Below are 24504 nucleotides of genomic sequence, written 5' to 3' on the forward strand. Positions count from 1 at the left end.
CTAGTTTCCGTCACAGTGTTCCATTGTGCCAGAAGTGGTTTAGTCATGCTGGTCACATGACCTGGAAAGCTGTCTGTGGACAAACGCTGGCTCCTTCGGCCTGAAATCGAGATGAGCGCCACAACCCCATAGTTGCCTTTGACTGGACTTAGCCGTCCAGGGGTTCTTTACCTTTACCTTTTTTAAGGTTACACCAGAATATGAACCAGCCTTATAAAGCCAAAAAATACAACTACAAATGAAAATTAACACAGAACACTTCAGAACAATTTAAAACAACCTCTCCCAATAAACAACACCCATTCATAAAAGATATTTGAAAAAATAAAGCAATCCGGGTAAGAGAATTGGGAAATAATTCATAATGAATTGAAAAAAATGTTTAAAGGTACTTTCCCCCAAAAACCAGAGTCCCTTTTGTTGGCGATAATTCAAACAGAAATTCCCAGGTATCAAAAAAGGTTATTTATGTATGCCACTACTGTGGCCCTTGTTTTCTTAGCCCCAAAATGGAAAATGAGTGAGGTCCCAACTAAAGAAGAATGGCAACTTAAGCTGATGGAATATGTGCAGCTTGTGGACTTAACATATAGCATAAGAAGAACATACGTTTAAAGAAAATTAGAAAATGTTTATTAAATATATAGGGGGAAATTGTGTACACTTGAAAACGTAGGCAGCATTAAGATAAACTCAACAGCGTAGACAAGTTTTGATGGATGTAATAATGGAATACTGAATGGTTTAGTTTATGTAAAATATGCAGGGATTTATGGTATGCAAAATGAACCATGGAAAGAGAAGAAGCAAAGTCATTGATATTGTAAGGATATTTAAATGAGTATTTAAAATTGTAAAACAGAAAATCTAATAAAAATTATATATCAAAAGTGAAGAAAAGATAAAGCAATCAGAGCAGTTGTACATCTTATGAAACCGTAGCCCTATTCGCTCATGAAGGCTCTTCTCCATACTTCAAATACAGATGTGGATGCCAGGTGACAGCAGCTTCCATATCCAGCACTGTGCATCAACATCTGGAATGGGTGTGGAAGGACCCTCTCCTATACATAAGGCCTATCCAGCTCTTAGGGAACATACACAGCTGCCTTACACTGAAGTCAGCCTGATAGCCCATTTAGCTCAGCATTGTCTGCACTGATTGGCAGCTGGTTTCTGGGGTCTCAGAGAAGACTCTACCTGGAGATGCCAGGGATTGAACCAGACATCTTCTGCATGAAAAGCAGATGTTCCATTAGTGAGCTACACTAGGCTACAGCCCTTCCTTCCCTTTCAAGAACCATTCCTGTCCAAGAACTTACCATTGATCTTGTTCTCTTAGAATGGCAATGGTGCCCACCTGAGAGGTGCTGGAACTGAGTTCTGGTGAGTTCCAGCTTTAAAAAATCGTGGTTCTTCTCATGAGTCAGTTGGATGTCAGTTAAGCTTCATAAATCCCAGTGACTTCAGGCAGAGCACAGTTTAGCACATGGTAGGCAAACTAAGGCCCGGGGGCTGGATCAGGCCCAATCACCTTCTAAATCCGGCCCGCAGATGGTCCAGGAATCAGCATCTTTTTACATGAGTAGAATGTGTGCTTTTATTTAAAATGTATCTCTGGGTTACTTGTGAGGCATAGGAATTCGTTCATTCCCCCTCCCATTCAAAATATAGTCCGGCCCCCCACAAGGTCTGAGGGACAGTGGACCGGCCCCCTGCTGAAAAAGTCTGTTGACCCCTGCTTAGATGAAATAGATTATTATGAACTGATTTACCCCATCAATTTCAAAATGCTTAGCTAAATTTAAGCATGTTGACTTTCTGTATTCCACTGTTTATCTATTAACTATGAGTACGGTCTCAGCTTCCACTCTTTTGACATCTTCTGCACATGGCTATTTGACATCTTTTAGAACAATAATATTAAAATTCCAGTACCATAGCAACTGGAAATGCTGGTCATGAATTATTCCATTATGATGAACAAAAGATCGTCGGGATCACTTCCAGAGCTATCTTTCTCCGCTGTTAACCTGTTTTATGGTTCTGTAGCACCAAGAGCAAAGACTCTTCCCCACTTGTCATTTAGGAGATGAACTTGGCAGACTCTCTGCAACAGCCGTGAGGTAATGGATAATGGGCCACTCTGTGGGATTTTATTCTGTATGGTTGGGTAAAAGTGAATGCTTTTTCGGCAGATGATGCAATCAAATCAGGATATCTCTCTTATGAACATCAGTCAATAGTGCCAGAAGAGCTTAGCTAATGTAGGTCTATAGGGACATCTCTTGTCCCAGAGGAGGTAAGAATACTCTTGCTCAATTTGATATCTCCAGAAATTTATCCTCTGTACGATCAAAGAACTACATTTTTCATACAAACCAGACCTGGAATGCCGACATGGAGGCATGGGCGTAGCCAGGATTTATGTTAGGGGGAGGGCAGGACACCCACCTGCAGTGGCGTAGCGTGGGTTGTCAGCACCCGGGGCAAGGCAAGTAATTTGCGCCCCCTAACCCGTGGATTTGTGCCCCCTAACCCGTGGATTTGCACCCCCTAACCCTAAACCCCAGATGTTGCGCCCGGTGCGGCCGGACCCTCCTGCACCCCCCACGCTACGCCACTGCCCACCTGTCATCATCCTGTGTCTGGCTGTGTCTAGCAGATTCGGAATGAAATGTCTCAACACCAGTTGCTTTAAATTGCTTTCTCTTGACCCCAAGTGCTCAGAAGAATCTGTCAAAATCTTCAGCCATTTGAAAAATAGCAAGTTAAATTAAAAAATAACACCAGGGAGTACCTTTTAAAAGCAGTTAATGAGTAAATTTTGCAAAATTTCATCTTATTTTCTTTTTTAAATTAACTAAACTAAAATGAGTTTTAGTTTAAAATAAACTAAACTAAAACGAGTTTTCTTGGATTTGCTGAAAACCATCCAACCTCTACTTAAAAGCCCCCAAGAAAGGAGAGTCCACCACCGTCCCAGAGAGTCTTACCATCAGAAAGTTCTTCCTAATGTTTAGTCCGAATCTCCTCTCCTGCCCTCCCCTCTGGAGCAGCAGAAAACAAGCTTGCTCCCTCTTGCAGCCTTCAGCTATTGGAAGATGGCTCTCCTCTCAGTCTCCTCTTCTCCAAGCTAAACATACCCACCTGCCTCAACTGTTCCTCATAAGGCTTGGTTTCCAACTACCTCAACCATTCCTCATCAGGCTTGGTTTCCAACTGCCTCAACTGTTCCTCATCAGGCTTGGTTTCCAGACCCTTCATCATCCTGGTTGCCCTCCTCTGCTCACCTTCCAGCTGCTCAATATCCTTCTTGAACTAGCCTGCACTGACTGGCAGCAGCTCTCCAGGGTTTCGGATGGGGGGGGACATTCCCAGCCCCTCCCCCTGGAGATACTGACCAGGACAGAAGACCTGTATGCAAAGCAGATGGTCCAATCCTGCGCTGTGGAGACCCCCTAGCCTGCCTTGAAGGATGTGGGGATGGTCTCCCTTTGGAAACGGGACCGCAGGAAGAAGGATGTGAAATGCCGATGTGAATCTGACCAGAGAAGATGCGGCCCAGCTGCAGGCGTATCACCAGATGCCTCCAAGTTCTGACTGTGGAGCATCACCTCTCAGGAGGGGCCAGGTCCAGATGAGGGGGTTGCCACGGTGACAAGGACCTGCCCTCCTGTGTGACATCTCTTGCTTCTCCCTTAAAAGCCAGAGACTTGCAGGAGGCCATTGTGGGTTAGTAGTGAGGTAAGTTAAGTAGTAGAGAGAGGTAGTGGAGATGATAAGGAGATGATAAGGAGAGGTGTTCTTTGATGGTTATTTTGATTTTGATTTGATTTACAGTGGTACCTCGGGTTAAGAACTTAATTCGTTCTGGAGGTCCATTCTTAACCTGAAACTGTTCTTAATTTGAGGTACCACTTAGCTAATGGGGCCTCCCGCTGCCGCTGCGCTGCTGCTGTGCGATTTTTGTTCTCATCCTGAAGCAAAGTTCTTAACCCGAGGTACTATTTCTGGATTAGCAGAGTCTGTAACCTGAAGCGTCTGTAACCCGAGGTACCACTGTATTACTTTTATTTGATTTATTTGATTTTATTAATTTTTATTTTATTATTTTACTTTTTATTTCAACACTTTTATTTTACTTTTTTATTTTACTTTTTGTTCTCTATTTACATATTTTTTATTTTACATTTTGTGGACATTTGTGCACATTTGTGTATATATTTTGTATATATTTATTTTGTGCATAGAGGAGTAGTTAAGGGTAGGGTTAGGCTTAGGCTTAGGGCTGGGGTTGGGGTCAGAGTTAGGCTTGGGTGGGCATTTTAGATAGCTAGTTTAGAGAGGAGGGTGGGAATTTTTCGTGAACAAAATGTGCAGACTGTAAGTAGCATTCCTTTGCTTTCTTTTGGTCTCCTGGGGTGAGTCCTGGGGTCCTCTGCACAGCCTTAGCTCTCTTGAAATGGACCCGGCCAGTCTTCTCCAGAGAGCTCAACTCCTCCACACTCTTCCCCTGCCTTCCCCTTTTCTATCCCCTCTCATCATTTACATTTACTAGGACATTCCTAGCTCACTTTCCTCCCAGGAGCTCAAGGTGGCCTTCATGGTTCTCTCTGCCACCAAATGTTATCTTCACAGCAGCCCTGCAAAGTAGGCTAGGCTGGCCCAAGGTCCACCAGGGAGCTTCATGGCTGAGTAAGGATTCGAACCCTGCTCTCCCAGGTCCTCCTAGTCCAGCGCCCCAACCATTACACCTCTGTCTGGCTCCATTTTGCATCTCTCCAGCTGCCCTACAATATTGGCCTTCTCCCCCTTCCTGGGGGTCTCTCCGGCTTCAAGGAAGACTCCACCACCTTCTTCATGTTCTGCTCCTCTTCTGGGACATCTTGATGCTTGGAGGACCCTCCTAGGGGTCTCCCTCTGTTAAATGTTCAGAAAAAGTCAGAAGCCCAAGGCAGTATAAGTTCCTCAACTACGTTTATTCAACATTTGTCAGCGACAACAGCTCACTAATAGGAAAAGAAGAACCGAACTGACTGGACAACACAATAATAATGCCAGAGCATGAACTGACCATTGACAGTTGACAGTTGGAAGTGCATTCGCTTACTTGCTCTACCAACTTACTCTACTCTACTTACTCTACCAACGCTTATACGATTGGTTAGAATGTGCCTTGTAACATAAAATGTGTTAAACCCAATACATAACACCCTCCTTCTCCTGGAAGGGTAAGGTAAAGGGACCCCTGACCATTAGGTCCAGTCGTGGCCGACTCTGGGGTTGCGGCGCTCATCTCGCTTTATTGGCCGAGGGAGCCGGCATACAGCTTCCGGGTCATGTGGCCAACAGGACTAAGCTGCTTCTGGCGAACCAGAGCAGCGCACGGAAACGCCGTTTACATTCCCGCCGGAGTGGTACCTATTTATCTACTTGCACTTTGACATGCTTTCGAACTGCTAGATTGGCAGGAGCAGGGACTGAGCAATGGGAGCTCACCCCATCGCGGGGATTTGAACCGCTGACCTTCTGATCAGCAAGCCCTAGGCTCTGTGGTTTAACCCACAGCGCCACCCGCGTCCCTTTCTCCTGGAAGGGTAGGTCTGTCCTAAGAAGACGAGGCAGAGCAGCCCTTTAACAGCTGGCAATGCTTCTCTTTTCTTTGGGCTGGAGCTCTTGAACCCATAGCACTTGGGGCCTCCTTTCTCTCTCTGCCAGCCCTCAGGGCTGCCTCTTTCCTCTTTCAGGTCTCTTTCAGGTCACTGAACTGCAGAGAGATGGAAGGAATTGGGCCAGCCGCCCCTCCTCAAACACAAACACCCCCCAAGAATTGGGGCTGCCAGCTTCTGAGTCGGTCTCTCTGCTCGTCTCTTCTAGGTTCAGGTGCTTAAGATGCCTGATCGGCCGCAGCAACAGAGTGCCCCCCCCCCACGCAAGGCCCGGAGCAGCCGGTGGCATCAGGTGAGCAAGTGGCCCTTCTTTTTGGGACAGAGGAGGGCAGGAATGGGCTAGGGGAGCAGCTAGTCAAAAGATGCACAGAGCCAGATGACTAGATCTGACCCAAGGTCCATCTGGGCCAGTGTCTGGAAATCCAACCACTCCGTTTTGTGGGGTCCAATGGAGGAAGCAGGGGGCTGGGTTGCGGGGCAAGGTGGGGGGGCAGTTGTCAGTGGGAGGGGCACCTTCCCTGGGGAGCCATGTTTTGGGGGCAGGAGAGCAGGATTGGCTCCCAAGGCCTGGGGTGTCCCTCCCCTGTAGTAGGACTTGGAATCCAGGAGAAAACTCTTGGAATAGCCTTGCCAGGGGCTCGGGGATGAACACATCGCACAGCTCATACTCTCCCCTGCCTGCTCCTCCAGCCAGAAGCGGGGCAATGGCACATGGGCAGGGAGCACATCAAATGTCACCCCCCTCAGGATGTCACCTGGGTCGGGCCGTCCCCACTTCACCCCCCCCCGACGCCTCTGCCTAAGCTAGAAAAAAGATCAGTCTTCTGCCCCCTTCCTGGAGCCTGGATTCCGCCTAGGAATACATACCTACAAGTGTGAGATGGAAGCCAAAATCTGGGTCAGGCCAGAAGGGATCTCTTCTATCGTAAGTACAGTAATTGCGAGCCAAAGGAATTTCTGTTGTCAGAAGCTGAGCTGCGATCAGCGTCTAGGAAAGCCAGTAAACTCCCTGATGGGATGAGAGAAACAAAGTTGGGCAGAAAGGATGCAAGGATTTCCATCCTTCCTAGTTTTTGGGACAGGCAGATGCAGTTCCAAATGTTTCCAGACTTTCTGGTGGGTTCCGAGTACATTCAGAAAAACACGACAAGTGGGATAGGCAAACCTGTCCATTCTGGTGGTATCCTCCACCCCCAAACTTAATTCCTCCCCCATAAAGTTTTATTTGGTTTTACAAGTTTGTTGACACAACTAACATTCTTGCAAATATTAAAATTAAAACAAGATTCTGCTGAATCTTAGGACTTCCCCTCCGTGGGTTCTTTAAATACCTCTGTCAACTGCATATTATAAATTCTTCCAAATTTCAGTCTTCCATAATATCCAAAGTCTTTGTCACATTGCAAGAGTTATTTAAAGCATGCCAAAGAGTTCAAGTGTTTACATAGTTCATTTAGATATAGTCTGTATTTATCCCATTCTCTATTGAAGTTTTGATCCTCCTGATTTCTAATTTTCCCGGTCAATCTTGCCATCTCTGCATAGTCCAGTAGTTTCATCTGCCAATCTGCTTTTGTAAGTATCTTATCATCTTTCCAACTCTGGGCAAGCAGCATCCTTGCAGCAGTAGTAGCGTACATGAACAGTCTTTTCAATTCCTTTGGTTACAATTCCTAACAAAAAGACTTCTGGTTTTCCAAAAAAAAATATTATTTTAAACTTTTTTAAAAAGTTCATTATATGTCATTTCCCAGAATTCCTTTATCATTTTACAATTCCACCACATATGATAGAAGGTCACCTATCAATTTATGATCTTTATTTTTAAAAAAAATCGTGAAAGTTTGTCTGCAATTTAATGTGAACTTCCCCTAAAAGAAACATTCCAAATGTGCACCAGCAACAAGTTGGTGAGCCCTGAATGCTTGGTTTGACTTCACACCCAACCAGGGGTGCCATCTCCTTGGGGCCAAGCCCTTTGGGGGGCCCTATATTTTGGGGGTAGGGGCTGCCCCTCCCCCATGTCCAAGAAATCAACATTTGATGACCTCCTTCTACCAGTCCACAATAGAAAGTGTCCTTTCATACTGCATCACGGTGTGGTATGCTGGTTTGACACCAACTGATAGGAAGTGCCTACAGAGGGTGGTGAATACAGCACAATATATTATGGGCTGTCCTGTGAATCTTCTGGATGGCATCGTGGAAGAACGTTGCCTCAGGAGAGTGAGGAAAATTCTCAAGGATGATTCACACCCTGGCCGGCACTTCCTTTATCTCCTGCCCTCAGGCAGAAGATATAGAAGCATGATTAGTCGCACCAACAGGGTAAAGAACAGCTTCTATCCATGGGCTGTTAGGCTGCTTAATGAAAAGATAACAACAGGGTAACTGACTTTCAGGTTTGGTGGGTGTGCGTCAGTAAACGAGGAGAATTAAGACTAAGAGACCTGAGTGGGGGGTGCTCATGTAATCTCACTGTATACAAGTTGTACAAGTGACAATAAAGTATTTCAATTTCAATAAAAGAAGCATGGAGCCAAATGGCCAGCTCATTCACCTCCTTCTCCTGCCATGGAGGAGAAGGAGAGTTGAAGCAGCCTTCCGCCAGTGGCAACACTAAGAGAAGGAAGAGAAACCACCAGTTATCGAAGCCACGAGGCCGCCATGTTCAACTCCACCCCCAGCTCCTCCCAACGCCCTGACATCATGGGCACGACATTGGCCTCCCCGATTGCCTTGCAAACTGGAACCTCTGCGTCCAACACAGTCTTGAGCAATGAGGCATTCAGAGTTTGCTCATAAAGCCTATGTAAGACAGGCTTCTCTATACAGTGGTACCTCAGGTTAAGAACTTAATTCGTTCTGGAGGTCTGTTCTTAACCTGAAACTGTTCTTAACCTGAAGCACCACTTTAGCTAATGGGGCCTCCTGCTGCCACTTTGCCGCCGGAGCACGATTTCTGTTATTATCCTGAAGCAAAGTTCTTAACCTGAAGCACTATTTCTGGGTTAGCGGAGTCTGTAACCTGAAGCGTATGTAACCTGAGGTACCACTGTACAAGTGTAGCGTGGGTGCCGCAATCGATGGATTGCTTTTATATCCCAATCTTTTCCCAGGATACCATACCTCCCAACATTTTGCAAGAAAAAAATGGGGCACCCCTCCACCCATCTCCATCACTTGCCCCCTCCCTGCTACTGACCCCTTCATCGCTCATCCGCTCGGCCCCTCCATTTCAACCCTCTCTAACCTTTGCTGTTTCAGCCTCCTGGTCAAAGGCCTAGAGTGGCCTTGTGAAGGTCACGCTAGTCCCTGCCACGTCCAGAGATGCCACGTGGCCTAGAGCGGCTTCCAGGAAAATGGAGCATCCTAAATTGGGTGGGTTCTGTAAATATGGGTTGTCACAATTATTATTATTATTATTATTATTATTATTATTATTATTATTATTATTACAGTGGTACCTCGGGTTAAGTACTTAATTCGTTCCAGAGGTCTGTTCTTAACCTGAAACTGTTCTTAACCTGAAGCACCACTTCAGCTAATGGGGCCTCCTGCTGCTGCCGCGCCGCCGGAGCACGATTTCTGTTCTCATCCTGAAGCAAAGTTCTTAACCCGAGGTAATATTTCTGGGTTAGCGGAGTTTGTAACCTGAAGCGTATGTAACCTGAAGCGTATGTAACCCTAGGTGCCACTGTATTTATATACCACCCTATACCTGGGGGTCTCAGGGCGGTTCACAGAATAAAATCAAGATATAAAACCACAAAATACATAACAAAAATAAAAACAACAACCCAACCACATTTTAAAAGGGCATAGGATGTCAGTCAAATGAACCAAAGGCCTGGTCAAAAAGGTACATTTTTGCCGGGTGCCTAAAGGTGTCTAATGAAGGTGCCAGGCGAACTTCCCTGGGGAGAGCATTCCACATATGGGGAGCCACTGCAGAGAAGGCCCTGTTCTCGCGTTGCCACCCTCCAGACCTCTCAAGGAGGAGGCACATGAAGGAGAGCCTGAGAAGATGTTCTCAGGATCGGGGTAGGTTCATATGGAAAGAGGTGGTCCTTGCGATATTACGGTCCTGAGCAGTCTGAGGTTTTATAGGTCAAAACCAGCACTTTGAATGGGGCCCAGAAACTAATTGGTAGCCAGTGCAGTCGGACCAGGATCGGTGTAAAATGCTCAAACTGTCTTGCTCCAGTGAGCAACCTGGCTGCTGAATTCTGCATTAAATTGGGACACTTGAGGGGTCTCGCATACCTGGTTTTCCTTTTCCTTATTTAATCCCCACAACAACCCACTGAGGTAGGGTAGGCTGAGAAATAGTGACTGTGGCCCAAGGTCACCCAGTGAGCTTCATGGCTGAGTGGTGATTTGAACCCAGGTCTCCTAGGTCCTGGTCTGACAATCTAATTACTACACCACACTGGCACACTGCATAGAGTGAGGAGGTTGAAGTATCTTGCTTTACAAAAGGCGGGTGAAATGGATGCCCCGCAGTCTGAAATGTGAACTGAGCTGTGAATTTTGGGGGAATAATTTTGGCACACCCTTGTAGCAGGTGCACCTCAGGTTCCCTCACCCTTCCCATCTCAGTAACACAAAACAGCATCAGGTTCTGCCATTTGAGGATTTTTGATCCTCAACTGGATTGATGGGTTTTATCAGGTAATGGACACAGTCAGGGCTGAGGTTTTCTATTACCTTGCAAAATTGAAGAAACTGATGTGTTGTTCCAATATATCAGAAAAGCAACGTGCCTTCTCTTGCTTCCTTGCAAAAATGACAGACGAGGAGGGTGGAAAATAGTTTAGTTTTTCCAAAGTGCCATGTGGCTTTTTTTTGCTGAACCAAGAGGAAAGATTCCCCAGCAAACTGAAACTCTTTAAATAGTATTTGCACAGAAAGCACACACAGATGGATAGTTTCATATAAAGCGCCTTTATTATCTGGGGACTATTGCCCTAGTAACAGCCATCTCATTCTCATTCTATATTTACCTTCTAATGACTATTCTGTTACTACTCAATTCCTACATTTCGTAATGCTTCCATGCTTTCTTTATCTCCATGCTTCATCGGTGTGACTTACATGCATTAACACAGCGGGGCCAGTTCAGATGTGACAATCATGTTGTAAAACACCAGGAGCCTTGTGCTTGCATGCTCTGTCCCCTCCTTGTTGAATCCCAGGCACCTCTGTCGTGGTTTATTTAAACCATTGTTTCCCATCGCACCAGAACCAGGAAACTCTGGTTTAACCACTCTGCTTACAAAACAAGGCTTTGGGTATATACATTGCAAAGGGCAGTCCCTAACATTTCTTTAAAAGAAATGGATGAACGAATCTACTGCTGGAGGTCACTGAATGAATGATGAACAAAGCACATGCCATTTTGCCGCCCGAGTCAAAGGACAAGATGGCAACCCTCTCCCATGAACAAAGGCAAAGTGGACTAGCAGTTGAATCTTCCTTCAACAACAGTGGCAAGATAGTGTCTCGCATTTAACTTGAGGCTGAGATGGGGCAGGACAGCTCATGCAGTATACACAGCTCTGTCCTCCAGCGCAGAAGGAAAGCCAGGGGATTGAGAAGGGCTGGTGGGGAGGCTGTCAGTGCTTCCCTCCAGCATCCGCCACTTGAGGCAGTTGTCTCACTTTGCCTAATGGTAGGGCTTGCCCTGATCATTGACCAATCACCTTGGGCTTTGTGGTAGCAAGTGAATGGTCAGCCATAACCGTCAATTTATTATTCTGGGCTTTTTTCTGATTAAAAAAAAAACACAACCAAGAGAGGAACAGGAGTCTCAGGAACTGGCCAGTGGTTCTTTTCTCAGATTCCCTGATTCAAAAAATAGAAAACACACACACAAGCACCTTCTTCACTAAACATTTAAAGCAGTATCATATCACTTCAAAAAGTAATGGCTTCCCACAAAGAACCCTGGAGTCTGTTAAGGGTGTAAAGGTAAAGGTACCCCTGACCATTAGGTCCCGTTGTGGACAACCCTGGGGTTGCGCACTCATCTCGCTCTATAGGCTGAGGGAGCCGGCGTTTGTCCACAGACAGCTTCCGGGTCATGTGGCCAGCATGACTAAGCCACTTCTGGCGAACGAGAGCAGTACAAGGAAACACCGTTTACCTTCTCGCCAGAGAAGTACCTATTTATCTACTTGCACTTTGATGTGCTTTTGAACTGCAAGGTGGGCAGGAACTGGGACCGAACAACGGGCACTCACCCCGTCACGGGGATTCGAACCGCCGACCTTCCAAGGGAGAATTAATTTTCAGCCACTCAGGGAACTGTTGCTCAGGGAGGGGCTACAGGTTTCCTAACAACTCTCAGAACCCTTAACAAACTACACATCCCAGGATTCTTTGGGGGAAGCAATTACCGTTTACAAAAACGCAAAGAAGCGTTTACGGTACCCATGTGGAGAAATGTATTTGGCAGGTGCATAAAAACCTCCCTCTTTGACTCCACTCACTTTCGCCTCTGGCCATGCCCACCTTTATTTATTTGATTTGTTTGTTTAATAAAATTTATACACTGCTTGTTTATTTTTTTTAAAAAAAACCTCAATGTCTCTGGCCATGCATAATGCTGGCACTCGGCCCTCAGTACGTCATCCAAGAGAAAATCCGACCTTCAAGCTGAAAAAGGTTCCCCACAACTGGAGATTTTCTGTTGGTATTAAACACCTTCCCTCTTTCTGTATGTTTTTAACCTTCCTGTCTAAGCTTCGGGGAATGAAAACAAGGTTTCTTTTTGTTGTTGCTACTGCTGCTGCTAGCAAAACTGTTCTTTTTTAAGAAGGAGGGGGGAAATGGGGAGATTCTAATAATGGAACCAGTTGGAAGAGGAAGATTATAATAGCCCATCCAATCAAGGAAGTGACAATAGCCAATCAGGAGAGCTGAGAAACAAGAGTGTCATGATTATGCAAATCCCTTTGTGGTGATTGCTCTACAGCTCTCCTCAACCAATCGGCATTCACAAGTCCAAATCAGAGAATTAAAGAAAGGAGAAATGTGGAGCAGGAGCTTACAGTAGCAGTTCTAAAACTGAGTTTTGGCCCCTCAACCCTGAGCTGATGAGACCAAACAGTGTATTTTCTTAACCGGTTTTTAAAGTAGTTTGCTTTAAGTAAACATTTTTTGATTTATGCACCCAGATAATTCAAATTCCACCTCAAGGAAAGGGTCCTTCTGTGGAGAAATTATGCAGGAGATCTCAGGGCCAGCTTCAATCCCCAGCATCACCAGGTAAGACTCAGAAAGATCCTGGTCTGAAAGCCTGCCTGGAGAGCTGCTGCCAGTCAGTGCAGACTCTACCAAGTTAGTTGGATGAATTGTCTGACTCTGTGTAAGACAGATTCCTGCATTCCTAACCTGAATGCACTTTGCAAATTGAGAAATACAAGTGATATCTCTTGTTTTCCATCAATCCTACTGCAAGTTTTGTTGTTGTTTAGTCGTTTAGTCGTGTCCGACTCTTCATGACCCCATGGACCAGAGCACGCCAGGCACTCCTGTCTTCCACTGCCTCCCGCAGTTTGGTCAAACTCATGCTGGTAGCTTCAAGAACACTGTCCAACCATCTCGTCCTCTGTTGTCCCCTTCTCCTTGGGCCCTCCATCTTTCCCAGCATCAGGGTCTCTTCCAGGGAGTCTTCTCTTCTCATGAGGTGGCCAAAGTATTGGAGCCTCAGTTTCAGGATCTGTCCTTGCAGTGAGCACTCAGGGCTGATTTCCTTAAGAATGGAGAGGTTTGATCTTCTTACAGTCCATGGGACTCTCAAGAGTCTCCTCCAGCACCATAATTCAAAAGCATCAATTCTTCGGCGATCAGCCTTCTTTATGGTCTAGCTCTCACTTCCATACATCACTACTGGAAAAACCATAGCTTTAACTATACGAACCTTTGTTGGCAAGGTGATGTCTCTGCTTTTTAAGATGCTGTCTAGGTTTGTCAATGCTTTTCTCCCAAGAAGCAGGCGTTTTAATTTTGTGGCTGCTGTCACCATCTGTGGTGATCATGGAGCCCAAGAAAGTAAAATCTCTCACTGCCTCCATTTCTTCCCCTTCTATTTGCCAGGAGGAGATGGGACCAGTGGTCTGCAAGTTTTACTATTTCATAATTTAGAACAGATTGCTAGATAAATCATTGGACCCCCCAAGGATCATTCACTGGTAACTGTATACCTGTTTGGCTCCCAAGATTCCAGCAGGTAACAACCATTTATTTTCAGGTGTCATAAGGAGTAGCATCTTAGGTTTTTTGTTTTATCGGAATCTGCAGTTCTCAAGGACTTGAATTCTGCATTTTTCTGCTGCTCCCATGGAATTGAGGCTAACTACCCAGAGTCCTGGATGATACATTTCCATAATGATCTTAGTTATGTACGCTGTCGCCAGATCTGGCCAGATGTCCCCAGTGCAAAGCATACTTCCCCATGGAGCCATTGCCGTTCTCCTGAAGGTCAGCCCACAACGAAAAACTCTGAAATTTAACTCTGAGTCAACACTGTTTGTTTAATTAGAGCAACTTATTTTGGAGCAGCCATTTAATCATTTCTCAAGTCACTAGCATGACCCAGAATCGCCCATGTGTTTTCCAAGGTGTAATTATTCAACATGACTGAGTAGTCTTTTCTGGTGGCTGAGAATGAGAAGCAAGGCAGCAACATCCTTGTACCAGAAGTTCACACACTTTACTTTGATTCTAGATGAAGGGAAGTTGCAGCCTTTGCAGATATCCACTCACCCACAGAATGGGGAATGGAGGCCTGGAATGATGAATGGAAACATGCAAAAACGGGAAGCTGCCTTATAACAAGACAGACCATTGGTCCATCTAGCTCAGCACAGATTACACGGATTGGCAGAAGCTCTCAGGGGTGTTCAGACAGTGTCCTCTTCCAGCCCTACTTGGAGATGCCTGAAAAAGCAATGCAGTGGTACCCTGGTTCTCAAACTTAATCTGTTCCGGAAGTCCGTTCTAAAACCAAGGCGCACTTTCCCATAGAAAGTATTGCAAAATGGATTAATCCATTCCAGACATTTAAAAACAACCCCTAAACATGAATTTTGCTATCTAAGGAGACCATTGGTCCATAAAATTAAAGCAATAATCAATGTACAGTACTATAAAATAAAGAAGACAGTATTGTAGATGATAAAAAATAAAATTCTTATTATTTTCTTACCTGCACTGATGACAGTCATTGTTTGGATGGGGGGCTTTTATCCATTTCCGCAGTCACACAATCAATCAGTAGCTGAACTGGGTTCCACACAGTCACAAAAACAAATTAACCAAAAAAGCCTCAAAAACAAAAATGCAAAATAAATAGCTAAAACAAAAGCGCCTAACTTAATCCATTCCAGAAGTCCGTTTGACTTTTGAAATGTTCAAAAACCAAGGCGCAGCTTCTTATTGGTGCAGGTGCCCCGGAAACAATAGCCGACAGCCGCATCAGATGTTTGACTTCCAAAAAACGTTTGAAAACTGGAACACTTACTTTCGGCATTTGGGAACCAAGGTGTTTGAGTACCAAGGCTTTTGAGAACCAAGGTACCACTGTACAGAATACATAAGAATTTAAAGCACATGTGAAGTTTCAATACAGCCCAGAGAAGCTTGGATCCAGACCAAGCTAGATGCCCCTGGTTCCCATTGAAATCAATGGGACTAAGTCACAGATAACTTGCCCCGGTGAATTCAACTAGACCTAAATGCTGCCAAGTTAATCTGGATCCAAGCCAGAATGAACTGATGGTTCCTGTAGGTCTGGGACAGGACACCTGTGGCCCTGCAGATGTTGTTGGACTCCCCAGTCACCTGTCCAAGGGTCAGAGATGATGGGAGTTACAGCCCAACATCACCCAGAAGGTCACAGGTTCCCCTTCCTTGCTGAAGAATGAAATGGAGATTCCAGAGCTAGTGAAGCAAGGCAGAGCTGGATCAGAGTCAAAACTGTTCAAGCAAAGCACCTTGCCAGCTAATGATAATCCTTGGCTGGCCTGAAACCAATCTATTATATCTTATTGTAGTGCATTTGATATATTTCAGGGTAGACTCATTTCTCCTGCTTATCCAACACCTAGAGCTGTCAGTGACTGGCATACTGTGCCTGTTGTGCCAGGCGGCGCCACCAGGCAGGTTTGCAGCCTGCAGGTAGCATGCAGAGAACAGAGGATGCTAAGCTAAGTCTCTCCTAGCACATTCCTTGCCCTGCTGCTGCACAACCGCCCTGCAGTGCTGCCTGCTGGGCCTTGCTACCCAGTAGCAGCCACCGCCACCCTCTCACTCAACTCTCACAGCCCAGATGGGAAAGGACTGGGCTGCACTGAAGCAATTACTTAAAATAAAAAAAGCTCTATGCCAGGCATAGGCAAACTCGGCCTTCCAGATGTTTTGAGACTAGGGTACCCATCATCCCTGACCACTGGTCCTGTTTGCTAGGGATCATGGGAGTTGTAGTCCCAAAACAGCTGGAGGGCCGAGTTTGCCTATGCCTGCTCTATGCTAATGCAACCTCTGCTCCTTGGCCCAACCTGCTCACAACTTGCTGGGGGAATCGGGGCTGTCTTCCAGCTGCCTTATCCCATCCAAGAAATCAAAGCAGCTTGGGGACCTCAGCCAACTTCCATAATAATAATAATAATAATAATAATAATAATAATAATAATAATAATAATAATAATAAATTATTATTTATACCCTGCCCATCTGGCTGGGTTTCCCCAGCCACTCTGGGCGGCTTCCAACACAATATTAAAATACAGTAATGCATCCAACATTAAAAGCTTCCCTAAAGAGGGCTGCCTTCAGATGTCGTCTAAAAGTCTGGTAGGTGTTGTTCTCTTTGACATCTGGTGGGAGGGCGTTCCACAGGATGGGTGCCACTACTGAGATGGCCCTCTGCCTGGTTCCCTGTAACTTGGCTTCTCACAGTGAGGGAACTGCCAGAAGGCCCTCGGCGCTGGACCTCAGTGTCCGGGTAGAACGATGGGGGTGGAGATGCTCCTTCAGATATACTAAAGCCCAGGAACTCTGAGACCAATGCCCCCTGAGTTTCCCAGAGAACTCCTTCCCAGTTTGCTCAGTGTGTAAAGGCAGCCCATGCTCCCCGAGCCTCCCCCAGAGTACAGAAGAACATGCTGGTTTATTATGACTCTGCTCTTAAACATTTCATAGAATGGATTCCAAGCGTCAAGACAAGTGGGGATGATCAGCTTCCTGGTGGCATGGGAAATCTGGCCCAGAGCTGGTGCAAAGGACAAAGCTGTAAGGCTGGCTCCACTTTTAAAGGCTCTTTTCCCTCTCCATGGAGGGAGTGGTCTCTGGCTTTTTCTGACCAATGGGAGCCACAGTCAATTTACTATGGTTGCCATATCTCCCAGGCAGGCATCCTAAGTACCCTTGTTCATTTGAACAGAACTGGTGGGAGATACACGATTGCGTGGCTTAGATAAATGGCGGGGGCAGGAGACCATGCCAGATGCACATGGCTGGGAAACAAGGTCACATACCACCACTCCCACTTCAGAATCCTGGAAACCAAGTCAAATCAGGTTCCTGTAAGTAGAGGGTAGTTCCATATACCGCATTTTTCGCTCTATAAGACGCACCAGACCATAAAACGCACCTAGTTTTTGGAGGAGGAAAACAAGAAAAAAAATATTCTGAATCCCAGAAACCAGAACAGCAAGAGGACAGCAGGATGAAGGCTCCCCCTGCCCTCAAGACGCTTCGTGCGGCTAAGCCAGAAGTCAGGACAGCAAGAGGGGTCGCTGCGTAGTGATTCCTCTAGCTGTCCTGGCTTATGGGATAGCCGTGCGCAGCCTCTCCCAGGCAGCGGGATGAAGGCTCCCCCAAGAGCCGCGCTCCCTTTAAGGAGCGTGCGGAGTTTGTGTGCGGCTCTTGGGGGCTTATCCCCGAGGAGGGAGAAAGGCAACCCTTCCTCCTCTTCGGGGAAAAGCCCCCAAGAGCCGCACACACGCTCCATGCAGCTCTTTAAAGGGAGCGCTGAGCAGAGCCTCCTGCCTGCATACGCTCCATAAGATACACACACATTTCCCCTTTTTAGGAGGGGGAAAGTGTGTCTTATAGAGCGAAAAATACGGTAAGTGAGGTCAAGCAAAGCCGTCCTCAGGATCCAAAAGGCAAGAGTGCAAGCAGGCAGCACCCTGGACAGCTCCGAGGAGGGCCTAGCCAACGAAACAAGGCCAGTTTGATTATGACTCCAGCAGGCGACCAAACCAAGCCTTGGTCGTAAGTAGGACTGCAGCTCCTGATAACTGAAACTTATACTCTTATCAAGGGACCCAGCCTATTTTAGTACCATTGTTGTGGTTCTTCTGTTTCTTCTGAAGACCACAGTAAACAATGCAACCACTGGCACCATGTGGTGTTAGAACTCCTGAAGAAGCAGGGGCATTGAAGACTAGTTCTGAGGTCCAATTTGCCTCCTGGTCTGAAGCCCTGGAGAGCTTCTGCCAATCATTGTAGGTGGACCATGGCAGCTGCGTAAGGCAGCTTCCCATGGTCCTAAATACTCTATGAAGACGGGACTCCCCATCTGAAACCCTAGAGAGCTGCTGCCAGTCAGTGTAGACAACACTGAGCTAGGAGGACCAGTGGTCTGACTTGGTAGAAGGCACTCTGCTATGTAAGTTGGTCAAAGATGTCCTCTGTTTGCATGGCCTCTTCTCCTGAGGATAGGGAATCAGAGCCTTGGCTCATGACTGACTCGGCATCACTCAAATTGCAAAACAACCTATAAAATATTCCGATGAGAATTCAAGAGGTGATCCCTCCTGCAGACCTGCAAATCCCTTGGCAAGAACCTCTAATTTTAAAAATCCATTTCCCCCATAAGCAACAGCAATCTCCTCATTTCCCTGTTGCAGGTCCCATGAAAAACCCGGCCGATGCGAAACAGAACGTGTTGTTAAGCCAACCCTTCGCCAATCAGGCTTACGTCATTGTCTTGGATGCCTCTGGGAAGAGGAAACATGACCGAGGGATGAATTAATATTTCTGTTTAATTAAGCGGACTTCGAAGGATGTGCACCATTTTTAAAAGTTTATTGGATGTCACATTTTAATGAACTGAAAGGCCACATTGTACAGTAACTTTGTAAAAGAAAGGCATCATTACATCTGACAGTTACCAAATGCCCCAGTTAAATTAAAACAGATGTACCCTAAAAACCTGGGAAGGATGGAGACATCCTTCTTGCCTTACTCTTTTAAGTAAACTGGATGATTTCCATATGGTGGTCCTGACCCAGCAAGAATTTGGTGTGAACCACGTCCCATGGCAAGCCATGGGACCAAAGTTATTTACAATTCCAATTTCTTGAATTAGTTGCAATGGAACATTTATTGTGACCAGCTGAGTCAGGTGCAACCCTTAAAACGCACTAAGAGAAGTAGGATTGGTTCTAAACAGTCTGTTGACTTTATTAATTTTCACAGTACCCTTTCGTTGTGTATATAACCATTTTATTTATAAGGCATAAATACAAAAAGAAATAGGCTCATCATTATTATTTAAAGTAATACCATCTAGTACATTTTTTTTCTCAGTCACACTAAGGATTATAATGTACCTATAGCTGCATTATTATTATTAGTAATAGTAGTAGTAGTAGTATCTCCATATAAAAGTCTATAATGTAGAATACAGTATATAGCGTTTCTGTTAAAATAACTGTTACACAAGATTGAACACAGTATAGTTTGCCAGCTACTGCTGCCAGATTATTTCTACTATACAAAAAATAATAAGGATCCACCTTCCCTGAATTTCAACGCTCGCAGTGAGCTTGAATCGCACTACAACTCTTTAAATATCACCACCCTGATCCAGCAAGGGAAATCTGCCCATATGTGCAGATGCCTGCATATTTAGTCAACATGAGTGCACCCCTGTATCATGATGTTCATATATTCCCTTCTGAAGTGATTGGAGGAATTTGAAAGGGGAGGGGTATCCCCATCTGGGGCCATAATTTGTTATGCTAATTGCCCACAGGTGTAGCTGGATCAGAAGCAGTAACCTTTTTTTTAAGGGAATTGGGGAGGGGGAATCAAAATATTGCTTGATAGACCCAGAGAAATGCCCTTGAAGTCGATGCATATATGTCCTGGAAGCTTGTTAATAGGGCATAGAGACAAGATGGGAAGCTGGCCATTGATGGGACACTGGCGGACATGGCTTCTACAATGGACTAGATGAAGCAGCTGTATGAGCGCCGCTGCAATATTCTGATATTTGAAACACCGTCCATGCAACCCCTTTTGCCACAAGCCAACTGCAACGTGGGGCAAGAAAACCTCCCTGATGAACCCCTATGTTCGGGGCTGGGTCCAAGGTGTGGTGCCCCGACATTCAAGGCGAGGCCTACGTCTTGTGCTACAGTGATTATGCACAATGATTGCAATTGTGGTTGCAGCCACTGGTCACTTCCAGACAATCTGTTGATTGAGCCTTCATCCCGATTTGTTTGCAGAACCTTAGCAGGGAGGTTATATGGGGGTGTTATAGGTTTGTTCTTGTTTTTTTATTTCGATCATGCATTTTGTGTTTTTATATTGTGATTTTATTCTGCGAACCACCCTGAGACCTGCGGGTATAGGGTGGCGTACAAATTTTAATAATAATAATAATAATAATAATAATAATAATAATAATAATAATAATAATAATATGATGCCAGTGGCTTCTTCATCCCATTTATTTGTGGAGAGGCTATACAAGGCAAACAATCGTTACCCCACACTTCCGAGCACATTTTGCCATCGTGGACCTTCTTGCAAAAAGTTGTGTGTGTGTGTTTTAAATGGAAATGGGTTTGTTGAGGAAGAGCACCAAATTCACTTCAACCGCTGAACCTGAATTGGTCTGGAAGTGGCCAGTGTTTTTTGGCAAAACTTCTTGCTGAGTCGGTTACAATGCTCCGGCGCACACAACTTGCAAGGCCATCTCATGGAGGACGAGCTGCGCTACACTCCCTGCCCACAACCCATGTGTGAGCCAGGGGATCTATGACAGTGCCCCATTCCCCCGCCTCCTTTTTAGTGCATGTATGTCAGAAATTGTGCAAGCAGCACCCTCCACAAAACCAGCCGTCCCAATGGAACACCCTGTTTATGTATCATCTGAGCAGCGGAGGGGATTCAGGGAACAATCCACACCCACTATACAAAGGCCTGCAAATTTGCAGGATCCTGGCAGCATTTTCACTTAAATTACAGAATAGCATCTTCTGAAGTATATATTGCATGAATATCAATGTTTCCCATTTGTGCTTAAAGCCTGGGTCCTTAATATAAGCACCCAGTAGCTGACTATTTGGAGAACTAAAAAAATAAAATAAAAATCCCTTGGCAGAATTTGCAGTTTTCAGCTACTTAACACTGGAATAAAGCAATTAATTTCAATGGGAGCAAATTTCCAGGGCCTCTTCCAAGCCAATTGGCCTAGCCTTTGCTGGTGTCTTTTCATCTATGGTAGCTACAGCCATGTCGCATCTCTGGCCATGTACGAAATCCACCGGAAAGTAAGTGGCCAGAATTTGTATACCAGTGATCAGGTCAGGAGGCTGTCTGTTCCACTGGCAATCAACCCTATTCAAGGCCACTGTTTGCCTCTGTTCTGTGCCATTGTGGCAAGGGCCAATTTAAGTGGCACAGCCACTCTGTGGGTCTTGCTGGAAATGTGCCACACTGCATGTTACGTTACAGACCCGAATACACCAACAGCCACTAGGGAGGCACCGTCCTGGCATAGAGGTGTTGCACAAGTCTGGGCTGATGCCCAGGCATTTCAACACAGCAGGCGCCGTGGGCATCATGCCCATGAAGATGCACTTTTGAACAACCTCCACATGACACCCAGCTAACATTTACAATGAATTTTCCAAAACAGCAAAATGTCAATATGAAATAGAAATAGAACACGTGACATGAAATATCCTGGAATCAAGGACAACTCCCCCCCCCCACCCAAAAAAGCATGCTTGAGACAACAACCTTCTACAGTGAGCGCTGCTCATAACTTATTGCGAAGTGAAGACTTCAGTTCACTTAAGAAGTGTTGCAAAGTGAGATGCTAAAAGAGAGGCAGGTGAAAACAACGAAAACCTGATGGCTTCTCAACACAGAGGAGGGGAAGTCAGTTTGGCATTTTGTTGATCTGCTCTTTTGGTTCCTTACCCAGCAGGTCTTCTTCTGCATGCTGCCAGTTAAGAGAGAGGCGTCAGACCTTTCGGCAAGATGCCGTACAAGCAGCAGAAGAGGCAGTGCATGAAGGCTGGCCATGTGTCCTACTTTATAGAGGGCAGTCCCCTAACTCAGGGATGTCCAACAGGTCAATCGCAATCTACTAGTAGATCCCCGGGAGGTTTTGGTAGATCGCGGTCGATCGCTGAGTACCTTTCCACCCCTGCCCCCTCACCCTGCCCTCCATTGTTGCACGATCTGCAGAACGGAAGACGGAGTTTCCTCGGTGAGGCTGTTTGTTTCCCCAGCGATCTGTTGGTGAGTGGCTGTTCCTCTTTGTCACCCCCCCCAAGGGACCTTCCTGAAGCTCAACAACTTTGACCTGAATCCCCCCCAAAACAGGGCTTTCCTTCCCCAGAAAGATCAACAACTTTGACCTGTATCCCCCACTGCCAGTTTTTAATTCTGTGAGTAGATCGCAGTCTCTTGGGAGTGGGCCACCCCTGCTCTCGCTGAAGGAATCCTCTATACGAAAGGTTACCGGGGCAAGGTCTGCATTTCAAGATGGAAGAACCATGAAAAAGGGAAGGAGGGTGCTTGAAGTTGCCCACCAAGAGTTAACATCTGGGCAGCAGACTGAGCAAGCAGATGGGTCTCCTGATCACAGTCTCCCTCATTATGCTGAGATGCATGGTATTTCTACTTAAATTATAGCAATTCTCTCCAAACTGGCATCTCTGCGTATAAATTACCAGGTGAGGGTAATGCAGATCAGTGTCCTCTTTTGCGCTTCGTATGGCGATGCGTTCTCTATTTTATTTTTGGCAATGCGTAGGTGGCCTTTCTAAGCCATGTGTCAGAGCCAGGTCAGGACTGTGTGTGGCTGCACCCAGATTCAGTACCTTACACCTTTTGGTAAGGAAAGTGTGGAGTACTTGGCTCCTAGTACTTATCCCAGTTTTAATCAATCCAGGGTTTCTTACTGCCTGCCAATTGCAGGAGCCTCTGCTGAACATTCCTATTCCCTCCTACACTTGAAGAAGCTTCAGAGGCCTAAGCACCTAAAGATGGGGGAGAAATCTGATTCACCTTGCATTTGCAGGTAAATACACCTAATCTGTGCTTTCTGAAACTGTATGCAAACCAAAACGCAACCATTCTTCAAAATTCCCACTCCTCTGAATTTTGCAGTGAAGTTCTCCTACCAAATGATGGAAGCCAAAATGCATCTACCAGGGGGAAATGGCGGATCAATCATAGTGAAAGTAATATGCACAAATGCATTGCGTTAGTGGGAACTGCTTGCAAAAAAGGAGGAAATGACACACAATTGTATCAAAAATGTGTGCATTAAGGGGGGGACACTGAACTATTGATGAATTTTTGCAAATAAGCAGATGCAGCAATGTGGAGAAGTGAATTTAAAGGTAAAGGGCCCCTGACCATTAGGTCCAGTCATGACTGACTCTGGGGTTGCGGCGCTCATCTCGCTCTATGGGCCGAGGGAGCCGGCGTTTGTCCGCAGACAGCTTCCGGGTCATGTGGCCAGCATGACTAAGCCGCTTCTTGCGAACCAGAGCAGCGCACGGAAACGCCGTTTACCTTCCCGACGGAGTGGTACCTATTTATCTACTTGCACTTTGACGTGCTTTCGAACTGCTAGGTTGGCAGGAGCAGGGACCGAGCAACGGGAGCTCACCCCGTCGCGGGGATTTGAACCGCCGACCTTCTGATCGGCAAGTCCTAAGCTCTGTGGTTTAACCCACAGCGCCACCCGCGTCCCTGAAGTGAATTTAGGATGGGAAAAATGAGAAAGTGAGAGAAATTGAAATTGACAGGATTTGCCCATCCCTACAAACACCATACCCTGATTCTGTGGTTTCCCCAATGCACAGCCTCTTGTCACAATGTCTGAAGCAACCTTTAGGTTTTACTCATTCCATATCCTGAAAAGGGAGACCACCTGAAGAAGTGCCTGAAAAGACACTGGCCGGCACCAAAACAAACAAGCGGAGCAAACGTCATATGCTGCAATTCACACACTCGGATCCAGACACTGGTTGGTTCACAGTCGTCATACAGGAGTCACCGCTTCAAAAGGAGACATTTTGTTTCTGGGCCGATCTGAGCACTGTCAAAACATTACAGCGCATAGGTGCAGGATATGCAGCTGTAGTTGGGGCTAAATAGCACCCACTATTTCAAAATATGAGGAACACTTACCACAGACAGCTGAAAGCAATATCCAACCCTAAAAACCAATGGTCCCATCTGCACTGTTCACTGCACTGCCCTTCAATCATGGCTTCCCAACCCCAAAGAATCCTGGGAACTGTTGAGAGTAGTTAGGAGACCACTGTTCTTCTCCCAGATCTACAATTCCCAGAATGGTTTAACAGCTCATGCTCTTTCCCAGGGAACTCCGGGAAACGTAGCTTTCTGAGAGGACTAGGAATCCACAGTAGAACCACAAAAAACAATGAACCTAAGTTAGGCCACATTCACACCATACATTTGAAGTACTGTGATACCACTTTAAAACCGTCATGGTTTCTCCCAAAGAATTCTGGGAGCTGTAGTTCATTAAGGA

The 24504-nt window shown here is 45.9% G+C and overlaps 1 long non-coding RNA gene across 8 annotated transcripts; it reads left to right on the forward strand.

The window, feature by feature from the left end:
- The first annotated feature begins 652 nt into the window (after positions 1 to 652).
- LOC308573904 lies at positions 653 to 22642 on the forward strand. Of its 8 annotated transcripts, none has more exons than XR_014002205.1 (5): positions 653 to 2126; positions 5881 to 6597; positions 12854 to 12944; positions 13980 to 14159; positions 18596 to 22642. It is a non-coding gene; the product is annotated as an uncharacterized lncRNA (long non-coding RNA). The 8 variants fall into 8 exon arrangements; XR_014002207.1 differs by lacking the exon at positions 653 to 2126 and adding an exon at positions 5145 to 5234; XR_014002206.1 differs by lacking the exon at positions 13980 to 14159.
- The last annotated feature ends 1862 nt before the right edge of the window (positions 22643 to 24504 follow it).

Source organism: Podarcis bocagei (genome assembly GCF_964188305.1).
Source record: "Podarcis bocagei genome assembly, chromosome: 14".
NCBI classification, from domain to species: Eukaryota; Metazoa; Chordata; class Lepidosauria; order Squamata; family Lacertidae; genus Podarcis; species Podarcis bocagei.